Below are 8,352 nucleotides of genomic sequence, written 5' to 3'. Positions count from 1 at the left end.
TTGCGTGATAAAAAATATATAACTTCATCATGTATTAGTTTAGAAGATCACAAAACATGTTGCATGGATTTCTACTTTTGTCGTTACTTTTATTGCACTCAATTTTTCTGACGGAAAGGTCCTAAATCAGTTGGTAACTAGAATAGTACTTTGTAGCCTAAACCCTCAGCCTAAAATCAAATATAGTTAAATCATATCTACATTCCTAATGAAGGTCAGTTTTGCTTAGTATTGGATTCGAGTATTATTTCTTTACTCGAACTCAAAAAAAAAAAAAAACTCGACTTGACTCAAGCTGACAAATTTCTGAAATTTATTCGAACTCGTCCTTAATATTTTTAGAAAATTGGACTTGTCTAAACTCGAATTATAATGAAAACTTGCAAATTTTGAGTTACTTTTCTAGTAATATCACTCAAGAGGACAGTAAAATACTCCATAGAGATACTCTAATTTTATGAAAACTAGAATGGACACTCGGTAGAGTGCAAAACCTTCCTCTCAAATCAAATTGAGTTATGTGCATCTCAATTTGTTCCAAAGTTATGGTTGATTATGGATTTTGTACTTTTTGTGTTACATTGAATGGCCTTTTACTGTGACTATATATAACCTTCTTACCAAGTTTGATCAAAATCCATTCGATACTTTTGCCGTAATCCTCGTGTTTTACAAACCACCAAACAGGTTCAAAATCATAACCTCCGTTAAACGTTTTTAGCGGATGTAAAGAGCCAATTATTCTCAACTATGGAAATATTGTATAATCATTGTTTTGAATTGTTCAGAGTAGAACCATAGCTATTTTTAATTCAACCAATCATAACACTGCTTAGGAGGGGGAACTTAGAAAGTTCCATAGCTGACATCAAAATACATTGTACCTATAATGTATATATATTTGCGTTAGATAGGTAACGCTGTGATGTATTGTGGACAAATTTCTCTCTCATAAGAGGTCATAAATACATTATACATATACATAAAAAAATCTTTAGACGTGGCTATCCACGGCCTATATCAATCATGTAAGCTGCAGACATACAAAGAGAAATAAAATCATAGAGTATGGAGTACTAGAGAGATGGAGAACGCACTCTTTTTTTAAAGGAGATTTTCTACAAATCTTATCCCACGTAGACTCTCCAACATTTTTGAAACTTAATTCAAATTTGCATCAATATACAATTAAGCCTTGATTTATTACGTAAGCTAATAATATTTAATGAGACGGGAATATACGTTGATTGTTTCTGTGTTTTCAAATTTAGAGGTAATAACTTTTTAAAAAATGATTTTTGGAAAAAATCTAATGATACGAGCACTATCCAAAAACTGAATAATTAGTCCATAAATAAAGATACAAAAATAATACAGGGTGTTACGATCATATCGGCGCATTGTACAAAATCTTTAAATGGTCACTGAGACCACATTTTTGGGCATAAATGTACTTGAAATTGCCTTGAATTATAAATATAATTGTTAAAATAGAGCTTATTTTACTCCAGCATCAATTACGGTCTGAATCTGGACCTGGAAGGAGAAGCAGACGTTGACGAGATAGTTCCCTAGCATATTGGTCATTGTCTCCTCGATGGAAGCAATCATAGAGTCCATGATGGAATAAGATGTTCGATTTGTTTTAGATTCAACGTAGCCCCAGACAAAATAATTTATCAGATAAAGATCCGAACTCCTGGGGGCCCATATTTCCTTCCCAATGAAGTCATAGTACGGCTCACATAACCATTTCAACCACCTGCCTGAGACAAGATAAGCTGCTGAGCCTTGCTACCAGACCAAAAGTCGATCTCCAGCATTTTGCTGGACCCAAGGCAGCAAAAAAAATTCCACAAAATCATCAAAATTTGTAAAAGACCTGAGAGGTGCATTCTTCTATTATTGAGTCTCAATATTTCGAATCATTAGTGTTGGATCAGTCCTAGGACTGATCTCCTTATTTGTCTTTTTTCCCCGGCCTTTTCAGTTTTTTTATCAGTCCGATCTTTTTTACCATTCAACGGTCTTAAGGCCGTATACATCGGTCTTTCAGTCCTATGGTCTTAGATATATTTTTATTTTCTTCCCTCATAGCTAGGATTGAAGAATATAAGAACGAATAAAAATAATGAATGATAGCTAAAAAGGTATGATAATACGTTCTAGTCACACATCTCCTACAGGTAAATTGTCTCTTTGAAAGAGGTTATGAATTATGATGTAACTTCAGCGACTTAAATGGTTAATAGTAACTAAGTTATTTTAGTTGTTGTAGTTTCTAGAAAAGACCAATAAGGAGCAGTCCTAAGACTGACAAATTTTATTAGGGCCCGTTTAATATGAAAGCAGTCCTTTTATACCAATCCAACACTATTAATCATATTACATATATTGTTAATTTGTTTTACAATTTGAAAGTGTCGCAGAGTGCTTTACTTTATATAAAAAAAATAACCGGTAAAAACCCCTAAATATTAATATTATTGAATTAGGTTTTTTTGTTTACATCTAATAAAAATGTGTATATATTTTGTTGTTCAGGCATTAAAAAACAATTTAATCAACAGTAATATTGTTTTTACAACTTAATTGGGGAGTATATTATACGTATGAGAATAATTCAATAACATACTATAATCCAGTTAAAGTTTGAAGACTTCTTAGAGCTTCGTACACAATTTTAAATAAAAATATGTCAATAAATTAGTTAAAGGTAACATTTTACAGTAACTTTTACATTTGTATATTATATAAAAAAATATTTTTTTGGCTTTTGAGAATTGTACTATTTTTATGATTTAAATACATAAAATTATTCATATTCCTAATGTTTTAGTATTGAAGAACAAGTGTGCCAAAAGAAAAAAACTAAACTAAGTTAGTTAGATACATTATTAATAAAGAGTATAAAAGTAAAAAAATCTGCACATATTTTCACACTTTTCCAAAATAAGGATTTTGCTTGATAGTGTATTGCAAGGTTGAACAAATTAGTGGGTATAATCCAAAACAAAAATTGAGAGAGCAAGGATTTAACGTGGCAAAATTTGCTTCTTTACAATAGAAATGAACGTAGATGAATATATTTTTGGGACAGTCCCCCTCGCATTTGGTGCTCAAAGGTTTCCAAATGAAGTTTTTTTTTTTTTTTTTTTTTTTTTTTTTTTTTGTAATGCATTATTTAAAAAAATGATGTGTGTATTATCATATAATGAATGTCTTATGTTGTTAAAAAAATTATTAAGGATTTTCTAAGGGGGTTCCAGAAGCAATAATGTCTTGCACGCGTACTGTTCGATATAAAAAGTAGGTACCCCAAAAATATATATGTATCTATGTTTCAATTGCCAAGACATAACTTGACGCAACTTTCACCATGGTTAAATCTTTCCTATCTCAATGAAAATGTTCCCTCCTCTATTCAGTCAACTAATATTTCCATATACATTATGCCTCCATCTATGACTAAAATCTTTATGCATGAAAAACAAGTAATTGAGTCTTTTTTTTTTCCAATTGGGCTTTATTCTGAAGAAGCTGGAGAAACATTAAATTATGAGATTAGAAATGCCAGACTTAACTACTCAAAAAAATTATCAGGAATTAACACACTATTAATAAGCAGTGACCCCTTAATATCTTACATTCAAAAATATAATTATAAAGGAAATAAACAAAAGTTATTGGCATATTCCAAATCAATATTTATATTGAGAAAGTAAACGATGAATCTGATGAGATTGATTAAATTCATATCTTCGTTTATTTACCCTGTATCAACAAATAAATTATATTTCAATAATTTTAATATATATAAAGAAAAATGCTTTCAAAATTATATGAAATCAGTTGAAGTTAATATATTTTTGATAAATCAGTTAAACAAAACATAAATTACAACTGGAATTGTAGGAATAAATATATAATATAATTTTTGATAGTTTTAGTCGCTTTTTTAGGGAAATAAAGCACTGTGTGCCATGTACAAAAATTATATTCCAAGCAAAAGTTCAAAAATTTCAAAAGAAATACATCTGATATTTGATTCTTTTTTGCCCTGCAAAAAAAATGTTAAAGATTTACGAGAGTCCAGTGTTTGAGCACTGCTCCTATATATTTAAACCAGAGTTTTTTAACGTGACGTCAGCATTATTGATGTCGGTCATTTTGTGGGCTTAAACAACCCATTTTTATAAGAATCAAAACATTTCTTAAATAATATTAAAGAAAATAGTGAACTATTGTATGCCAGAATGAAACCAACTAATGAAAGGACTAAAACCTTTACCCTCTATGAAAAATCTATCCTTCTAATGCCTAGTTTTATTATCTATATTAATAAATGAAAGTTTGTCTTTCTATATATATATATAGAAAAAAAAGTCGCTGGGTGCATTATATATAGTGCTCCATGCTGTATGGCATAACCATATTTTGATCTAAGTAATGACCACGTAGTCATATGAATGAAATATTGTAGACTTGTGCATATATTAAATCCTATATGCAAACACCCGCAATATTTATGTTCTTTATGATTCTGGGTGTCGTTTTCAGGCAGAGGAACTTCATCCTCCCCCCCCCATTCTTCAAAAAGGGCGAAGCGGTGAAAGCAGACGTGTACCTGAAGGTGATTAAAGAGATTGCCATTTTCTGCATAGATGGAGTAGCCCAATGAAGAAATTGCACCACCCCACAAGTTCCAAAAAAGTGCAGAATGTCTTTGCCACAATACCGGTAGTTGCATAAATACGCGGGTTATTTGTGGCAAATAATTAAATGTGTAATAAAATTCGTATGACGTATTTTTTTGAGAATAATATACTACATAATTTATTCTGGTATAAAACTTAATATAATAACTGAATATAACCGCCATCAGCTGCTATGACACCCTCCAAGCGCCCGCGGAAGGCCTTGCACACATTGATAATGTAATGGTCTTCCATAGCTGCCCATTGCTCATTGACGCTGGCCTTCAATGAGTCAAAATTCGGGTGGCGGGTAGCACAGGCCTTCTTCTCAATTTACCACCACACACTGTAGTCAAGGGGATTCAAATCAGGTGATTGAGGTTGCCAAATGTTTTTCTTCAAAAATGGCATGTTGGAAGCGAGCCAATCCTGAGTTATTCCATAGGTATAGGCAGGTGCCCCATCCTGCTGGAAGATAAAAGGCCCCCGTTAGAGATCTTGAGGGCCTATGGAAGGACCTTGTCCTTCAAAATCTCCAAGTAGGCCTCTGATTTAAGTCTGATTCAGAGTGGCAACCATATGACGTTTGGCCTCGTCATTCATCGTAAACGACTTTGTTTGATGCAAGGAAGAAAAACAAAAACAAAGCCAAAAGATTTACCGAGTTACTTGTATTGAATTTTTTTATTTCCGGTTACTGAACCTCGAGATATAAGCGTTTAAAAATTAGTCGGCGTATTTATGCAACTACCGGTATGTCCTCACTTTTGGAGCCTCGATTTTGGCCTGCAAACAGCTCAGACCTGAACCCATGTCATTTATACCTCTGGGAATGGTCGACCATGGGAGCTATATCATTCGTCAGTTGAGGCCTGGAAGAAGTTCATTAGCCGTACAATGTCGAAGCTGGCTCGGCATGAGGTCACCCAGGCCTACCAAAGCTTCTGGCGCCGCGTGGACAAAGTTATGAAAGAAAAGCGGATCTCATGATAAATAATTATCTGTCATTAAATGTAGCTTTCAAATAATAAAAAAGTTACGATTCTACTTCGTCTACTTTGTTCGTTATAAGCCTTTAAAGATTTTCTCAATTCATCTGGACCACCCTGTGAATTAGATCAAAGAATATGTACTGAACATCCCGATAAAATGGCTAGATTTTTACATTTATTATTATTTTTTTATCGATTATGTATGAGAAAAGTAGGATAATTAAAGAGAAATATCTTATTCTTTCCATTCTAATAAATAATTTGTATCTACTCTATGGAAATATGATTGTATAAGGATGTAATTATATATTTTGAATACATTTTAGGGTCAAATATATTTTTTTTAAAATAGGCATTAGAAGAATAGATTTTTGTTAGACAGTCAGGTTTAAGTCATTTTATTTGTTGGTCCCATTTTGACATCCAATCGTTCACTCATTTCCTAAATATCAATAAAAAGAGGTTTTTATTGTGATTTGTATAACTTGGTTGTTTAACCAATGGAGATAAAAAACATGGATTTATGATATGAAGAAGAAGGTGACACCACCGTCTTAATTGTCCAAAACATTCAAATTGTAGAAGTAAAAAATAGGCGGATGTTCACAACATAGTTATCATGTTCGATCCTCACTGTATTCTACATTTGATTATATTTTTCTTTAAGGAACTCTTCAGTTTTTATAGAAGTATAGGACGATTCCATATAAGATCTGGAGTGATTGATGTATAAGTAACTATATTTTCCATTGTTTTGGTTAACTTGAAAAAATGGCCTTGCTTTTGCAAAGCGTAATGTATTAGTTTGGGGAAAAAGTAATTTTGTATGTCCTTTTATGCCCTTTTTTTAACTAAGTATGTCTTGACCATTATTGGTAGCATCAGATCATACGATAACGGGATGTAAAGGTGTGAGTGTATACTACAAACTCTTTTTTCGAAAGTATTGCGCTTGGCCAGGTTTAGTCTTGAATTATCGTGCGTCGAGTATGGAGTTTTCAAAGAAGTAATTGCCATATCTTACTGTTCTACTAACCGAAAGGGAAAGACTCGTCATTTCTGTAACAGATTGTTACTCGTGATAAAAAATGGATCACTTACGTTATTGGCAACTTTTATTTATTATGTAAGCCCTCAGCTCTCATCAATATGATTTATAAATCCCTTACAGACCTTGACTATGAAGTCAGACTGGAGCTTGGTCCTCTCCTCCTTGATAAAAGCCTCTGGAGACTGGACATTCCTCTAGGAGTACGAAGACACGGAGGTCCGTCTTGAGTGAAGACAAAGTGCCCAAGGTAGCACTTTTTGTGAAGAAATTCGATGAAAGAATCTGCATTGAGCCGCTCCTTCCTCCCCACAAAAGTGGGAGGGCAGACTTCGCCTCAGCTGGCCATAACACCCAAGACCATGCTTCCGGCTGGATTTTTTGTTTTGAAGACATTTCTCACTGAAGTTGGACATGAACTCCTTGGATATGGCTATGTGGGACATCCTGCGTGAGAGAAGCTGCTTCAAAATTTATCTCCTTTGTTGCTCCATTTTACTCGTTCTCATTTGTTTTGTCTTTAATTGAGTCGAAACTTTACAAAAGGAATTTTGAGTCACAAAACCTATCTCTCTTCGTGTTTGAAGATAATCGACGAATAAATTTCCAATTTATTAAAGTTTAAATGAAGTGTACCAATAGATAGGATCACCCCTTTAGCGATGGAACGAATTTTATATAGGAAGCCCGTAAAAAACCTATTAAATAATTTCCATTATTAGGTGCCATCCCCTTTTGTTCCTTCTTTAGTTTAAGAATATACAATGAATGTATTATTACATCAGAAATGATTTTTCTTTGCTTCGTATTCAATTCTCTTTCACATCATACAGCAAGCAACAATAACATATTATATTTGTAAGCATTGCACATATTATTAATATCTACTAAAGTTGTCCATTTTAAAATGCATCATTTGGTCAATTGATTGTATTACTATTAGAATCTATAATAAAGGAATAAAGACATTCCAAATAGAGGCATAGAACGTCCGATATTCGTGTGACCTCGAAACCACAGAATGACAATACAAATAATTAACAAAAAAAAATATTAGCATAGTTCTTACTTTAAGAAAAGAAAGGAATTTGGATCAAATTTCAAGGTTTGCTGTTTTATGAAAAAAAGAAGTTTCAATTAATTAGATGTATTTATATATATATATATATTTTTTTTTTTTTTGGGGGGGGGATTGATATATATTCGCATTGCAAGAAAAAGCCCTTCTTGTGGGGGGGAGGGTATTATATTAATGGTATAAATTATAAGGTTATATACAATGTGCTCAAGAAATATTTACCGCCATTTTAGAAGCTGATATTTTTTGTTAGTCAGCTAGTTCAAACCTGCACCAGTTGGGGAAAAAAAGAGTCAATTGACGAATTTGCTGTCCCTAAATAATTTTGAAAAGACACAGAGCCTCAGAATCTGTGCCGGGAGCGACAACATAGAAATTACTCGAACTCTTCGAGACAGTGAAACATTTGTTTGCAAGGTTATGAGGGAATTTGAAGGCATCTAAAGTACTCCACTCCATCCCAATAGCTCCAGACAATTTTGACGACTTCAACTTGCCGTACTTTTGGCCTGCAAACTCACCGAATCTGAATTCGAT

The 8,352-nt window shown here is 33.0% G+C and overlaps 1 long non-coding RNA gene across 1 annotated transcript; it reads right to left on the bottom strand.

Annotated features, from left to right (window-relative positions):
- Positions 1-5,844: 5,844 nt before the first annotated feature.
- LOC139904913 (uncharacterized) lies at positions 5,845-7,555 on the bottom strand. Its single transcript, XR_011779190.1, has 2 exons — positions 6,791-7,555; positions 5,845-6,717 (listed from the first exon to the last, which is right to left on the bottom strand). It is a non-coding gene; the product is annotated as an uncharacterized lncRNA (long non-coding RNA).
- Between the last annotated feature and the right edge of the window lie 797 nt (positions 7,556-8,352).

This window comes from Lepeophtheirus salmonis, chromosome 3 (genome assembly GCF_016086655.4).
Source record: "Lepeophtheirus salmonis chromosome 3, UVic_Lsal_1.4, whole genome shotgun sequence".
Taxonomy (NCBI): domain Eukaryota; kingdom Metazoa; phylum Arthropoda; class Copepoda; order Siphonostomatoida; family Caligidae; genus Lepeophtheirus; species Lepeophtheirus salmonis.
Note: the sequence above shows the minus strand (reverse complement) of the source record. Positions and strands in the feature narration are given on the sequence as shown.